Here is a 6,000-nt window from a genome sequence, read left to right on the forward strand (position 1 = left end):
AAGATTTTTAGGCTATATCTGCATTTATGGAAAGAGCAATGCAGTAGGAGAAGATGCAGACAGTGACAAAGTATGGCCTGGGTGCTTTTGCTTACACAGCAATGGAGTAAGATGAGGTAGGAAGAAAAATTCTCCTAACTGTACTGGACATGTGGATTGAGTGCCCAGTAGATGACATTAGGTGAGCTCCTGGAGTGCATCTTTTATTTATTTTAATCTGAATACAATATGATTTGTGTGTTCTGCAATGTAGACCAAAATAAGGTAAGTGGGGGCACACAGGGGATCTGCTTTAAAAATCAGTTCCTGAACTGAGCTGAACCCTTTTTGTCAATGTTCCTCTTTATGTCAGTGTGAACATGTAGGAGTTTCCAGCATAACTCAGATTACTTAAATTGGGTGCCTAATGAGTAGTATTTGTATTTTTTTGATGAATGTTAGTATAAAAGCCCTAAGTTTTGATAACAACATAAATGTAGATCATTGGGTTTTTAGCCATCTTTTCCACAGACAGGCAATGCTGCCCACAAGTCAAAGGGCAAAACTCAAAACTGAAATTGAGAAATTGCAAATTTTGAAGAAAGTAAATGGGAACAACACATTACCATGGACCTCAGGATTTTAAATAGACCATGAGATATAAAAAATATATTCTTTTTAGAAGTGTACCTTTTCATCCTGTACCTTCCCTCAGCTGTGTGGACACATTATTATCCTCTTTGTGTCAGAGTTTAAATATGTGCCCTCCATTAAATTCTGCCACATCCTCTTCTTTTTTTTTCAGTGTCACCAAACTATTCATTGCTGCAAAGATCAGTTCTAAGCAAAACACATAAAGCACCAGGAGGACAAATGCTCTACTAGAACACACCATTTTTAGAGTACGTGAAATTTTGTTTCTAAACAACTTGGCAGTGTCCTTATTTTCCACCTCACTGCTCTTTTTTAATAATTTCTCCTATTTCTGTATCTAGTTTTCGAGGGTTTATTTTTCCCCCTCCTTCAACTCTCAGCTTGTGGCAATGGGATATCATGCTGATGAGCAAGACTTGTCTCTAGCCAGGTAATCATTTTGGACACCAAACACTGATTGTGCTTCTAAGGGAAATTTGCAGGCTGAGCAAAGCTTAAAAGTACAGTAAAATCTTCTGATACATACTTGTTGTAGGTGCGTCCACCATTCAGCTTCATTCTGTACTGTTCATACAAGAATTTGCTACAGCGCTGATTGCACCAAAGTGATATCCTATACTGTTCCTCTATTTTAGTTAGTATTTTAGTCATATCAGCTGTACAGCAGAGTAAAAAACAGGCTTTAATGTACATGTGGAACGGTACAGTGGTGATATGCAATGCTGAACAAAGAGTTCTATTATTGCCATATAACGTGCATCTTTGCATAACTTGGTCACTGGGCAAAATTCTCAGCTGGAGTACATGCATATAACTCCTGGGATATCAAGGGATTTTATGGTAGTGGGAGTTCACACATTACATATGACATTACATATAAAGAGGAATTACTCTTAGTTGGCTTTTGCTTTTCTGAAAAAACATGAAAGGGTAAATGTTTGAAGAGGCTGGATCTTGTAATCCTTTACGTATTTGAAGTATGATTTAGGGGAACAGCTGATTATTCAAATCTCTAAGTACCAACTCCTTTCTTGCAATCAAGTATTCAGAATTGTAAGCCTGGATCCATACTTGCAGCTCAAATGTGGGTGTAAACTGAACAAATAATGAACCCACAAGCTTCTGTAAAAAGCATAATCCTAAGTGTGAATGTGACTGTCCTTGCTCAGGGACTGGGGACATTATTCTGTGCTGATTTTCATCTGCATTCAAGAACCATACTGATAAAAATTTGAATGCTTTCTATGTCCTAAGTTAGTATATTTTTGTTATGATGAGAACATTAGAATAGGTTTGTGGGAAAAATAAAGAAGGGATTTTATTTTGCCTTTGCAGAAGCACATTAAGTCTTCACTGGTAATTTTCCATTTTCTAAAATAACATTATTTTATTTGTGTTCACTACCACAAAATACGAGCTGCTTTATATCAAGCATTTCACTTTTTGTTTCACAAGGAAAAGCATCATTTTGTTTTAGTAATGTGTTACAATGGGAGGTCGATAGTAAGGAAGAAGATGGCCAATATGATCAAGTGGGTGCTGAGACAAATTTGACAGAGGTGATCTGTATTTTTCTTTCAACCTGCTTGCTCTGAGAATGAGGCACACAGTGATTCGGAACAGTAATCTGCACCAACAGAAGCTTCTCGCCTTAAGACCTTGCAGGTTTGTTGGTTAGACTATCAATTACAGCAAATAAATCAGTATTACTGTTCTTCATCATCTTTCTAAAGTGTTCAGGAGAAGGATTTAAATTATGAGTCCCTTCCAACTTGAGATATTGTATGATCCTATGAACAGATACCGTTCTTCTGAACTTTAAATTTTCTCTTACTATTTCTAGCTAAGGGAAGTTGGATGACAGTGTGTATATTCCTACTAATTATCTTGTCAAACCCAAATAATTATGGGGGCTCTAGAAGTGTATTTCAGGACTTAGAGATGGTTCCAGAAAATCATAGAATCATAGATCATAGATATCATAGAATCTTAGGGGCTGGAAGGGACCTCGAGAGATCATCTAGTCCAACCCCCCTGCCAGAGCAGGGTCACCTAGAGTACATCACACAGGAACTCATCCAGGTGGGTTTTGAATGTCTCCAGTGAGGGAGACTCCACAACCTCCCTGGGCAGTCTGTTCCAGTGCTCTGTCACTCTTACAGTAAAAAAATTTTTTCGGATATTCACCTTGAACCTCCTATGCTCCAATTTACACCCATTACCCCTTGTCCTATCACTGGTCATCACTGAGAAAAGCCTAACTCCGTCCCCCTGACACTCACCCCTTACATATTTGTAAACATTGATGAGGTCACCCCTCAGTCTCCTTTTCTCCAAGCTAAAGAGACCCAGCTCCCTCAGCCTTTCCTCATAAGGGAGATGTTCCACTCCCCTAATCATCTTCGTAGCTCTGCGCTGGACTCTTTCGAGCAGTTCCCTGTCCTTTTTGAACTGAGGGGCCCAGAACTGGACACAATACTCCAGATGTGGCCTCACCAATGCAGAATAGAGGGGGAGGAGAACCTCTCTTGACCTACTAACCACACCCTTTCTAATGCACCCCAGGATGCCATTGGCCTTCTTGGCCACAAGGGCACATTGCTGGCTCATGGTCATCCTCCTGTCTACCAGGACCCCCAGGTCTCTTTCACCTACACTACTCTCCAGCAGTTCAGCCCCCAACCTGTACTGGGACATGGTGTTGTTCTTCCCCAAATGTAAAACTCTGCACTTCCCCTTGTTGAATTTCATCATGTTTCTCCCCGCCCAATTCTCCAACCTATCTAAGTCTCTCTGAATGGCAGCACAGCCTTCTGGTGTGTCAGCCACTCCTCCCAGCTTAGTGTCATCAGCAAACTTGCTGAGGGTACATTCTATACCCTCATCCAGGTCGTTGATGAAGATGTTGAACAACACCGGTCCCAGTACCGACCCCTGTGGGACTCCACTAGTCACACACCTCCAACCAGATTCTGCCCCATTGACTACAACTCTCTGACTCCTTCCTTTCAACCAGTTCCTAATCCACCTCACTTCCTGGTCACCAAACCCATACCTGATCAACTTTTCTACAAGGATGCTGTGGGAGACGGTGTCAAATGCTTTACTGAAATCAAGATAAACCACATCTACCGCTCTACCATCATCTATCCACCTAGTAATTTCCTCATAGAAGGCTATGAGGTTAGTCAAACATGATTTACCCTTGATAAAACCATGTTGACTGCTCTTGATGACCCCCATGTCCTTGATGTGCCTGGAGATAGTGACAAGAACAAGTTGTTCCATCACCTTTCCAGGGATGGAGGTGAGGCTGACCGGTCTATAGTTACCTGGGTCCTCCTTCTTGCCCTTCTTGTAGACTGGTGTGACATTTGCTATCCTAAATAATCTTTTTTTGGATATAAACATGGAATACAAGTATAATACATTTATTTGTTTTAATCATTATGAAATGAAATTACATTCTTGTTTAAGGAGGATCTACCTCTTTAAACTTAAAATGTTCAGTGCCATAACTGATTTTCCTATAATGGTAGCCTGTAGTAACACTACTCTTGATAAGGATGTTCTTATTGGAGCAGGAGAGAAATGCACAAAGTGTGCTGGAGACATGAACAGGAAAGGACATCCTGGAAGCCTGCTTGCTGCAGGAATTGGCACAGCTTTCACATTTTTTATATAGTCAAGCAAGATGTGTACACAATGAGCTGAATTTAAACTTAGATAAATATACTGTTTGGAAATTCATTCTTTATTTTGGGGTGGGAAACTCAAGAAGTACTGAAAATAACAGCTTGCTGAGACAAACCATTACATTAGAGGAAAATACTAAAACAGTGTTCACCATTCTATGGTTTTCTCATGACTTTACGTTATGGCTTTTCTTGGAAATTTTGTTCTATTACACTCCATCAGTAAATAAACCTCAAAAATGCATTGACACTGTGCCTGAACCTTCTAACAAAATCAAAGAGTATCAGTAGATTGTTTCTTTCATCTAGTGACAAGTATGCAGGGTTTTTTTCTTCTCACAAGCAGGTGTGATGTTGCCAGCTTCTGAGGGGAGGTGAAATACATGCCTGGAATTGCAGAAAATGCAGAAGACACATGTTTCTTCCATTTGGTCTGACCTTAAGGGTAGAATTATTTTTATATATATTATTTTTTCCATTCTGCTGTTTCTGTATATCAGAAACCTGCAGTGTGACCCGGCAGAGAAAGTTGGAAGCATCTCTCTCTCCCAGATGCCATCTTCTCTCAGATCTTACAGTACCAACCACACATGGCCACTTCCTTGTACCAGGTAAATCCTTACAGTCTGGCACTGCTTTTGAGAGCTGATTGACCTCTGAGCAAGCAGGATCCCAGTGCTGGGGTTTATGTACTTGTTGTCGTTCCTACTCATGCTCCCTTGTCTTCTTTCACGTTACATATGCACATTGCCCTTTTTTTAGTCATAATTCAATAAGGTATGTACTTTTCCTGTAGAAGCAGACAACAGGACTCTCTTCTTCCCTCACCCATTTGCCATACCATGTATCTCCCAGGATCCTCTCACAGTCCTTTTATGGAGTTGTAAGAGTATTTTGGTCTTTTGTTGGCTGTGGCTTCAGCTTTTGTCACTTGGCTCCATTTTTTCATTTATTTGCTTCTTGATAGGAAGAAGGATTCTGTGTATTTTACTACTTTTAGCAACAAATGGAATTTTACTGTGCTTGAACCTGATAATTTTACATGAGCTCTTGTCATCAATTTCCTTTCCAAGTTGATTTCTTTTTATCATATTACAATCTGCTATCTGAACAATCATTTCCAATTTTGTACTATTCTTGTGTTGAACTATTTTACTACCTGTTGTATTTCCAAAATGGGAGGTTTTGGGGTTTTTCTACAGGGAATTATACTCTCTCCCAATATGTATCATAGTATCACAGCATCATTCTGGTTGGAAAAAAACTTCAAGATCATAGAATCCAACCACTACCCTAAGTCTGCCACATCCTTCACTAAACCCTGTCCCCTCACACCACATCTGTCTTTCTAGATGTCTCGAGGGATGGTGGCTTAATGACCCTCTCAGACAGCCTGGATCACGAAATCCAATTCCTGCCCCAGAACAGGACAACCCTAAAGTTCACACTATGTCCCTGAGGGCATTGTCCAAGTGTTTCTTGAATATTGTCAGGCTTGGTGCCATTACTGCTTCCCTGGGGAGCCTATTCCAGTGCTCCACCATCCTCTGGGGGAAGAATCTCTTCCTAATGTCCAACCTAAATCTCCCCCCGAACATCTTCCTACTATTCCCTCAGGTTCTATCACTGGTCACCAGAGAGAAGAGGTCAGTGCCTACTCCTCCTCTTTCCC

This window comes from Chaetura pelagica, unplaced genomic scaffold (assembly GCF_000747805.2).
Source record: "Chaetura pelagica isolate M959 unplaced genomic scaffold, ChaPel_1.0 scaffold10, whole genome shotgun sequence".
Classification (NCBI taxonomy): Eukaryota; Metazoa; Chordata; class Aves; order Apodiformes; family Apodidae; genus Chaetura; species Chaetura pelagica.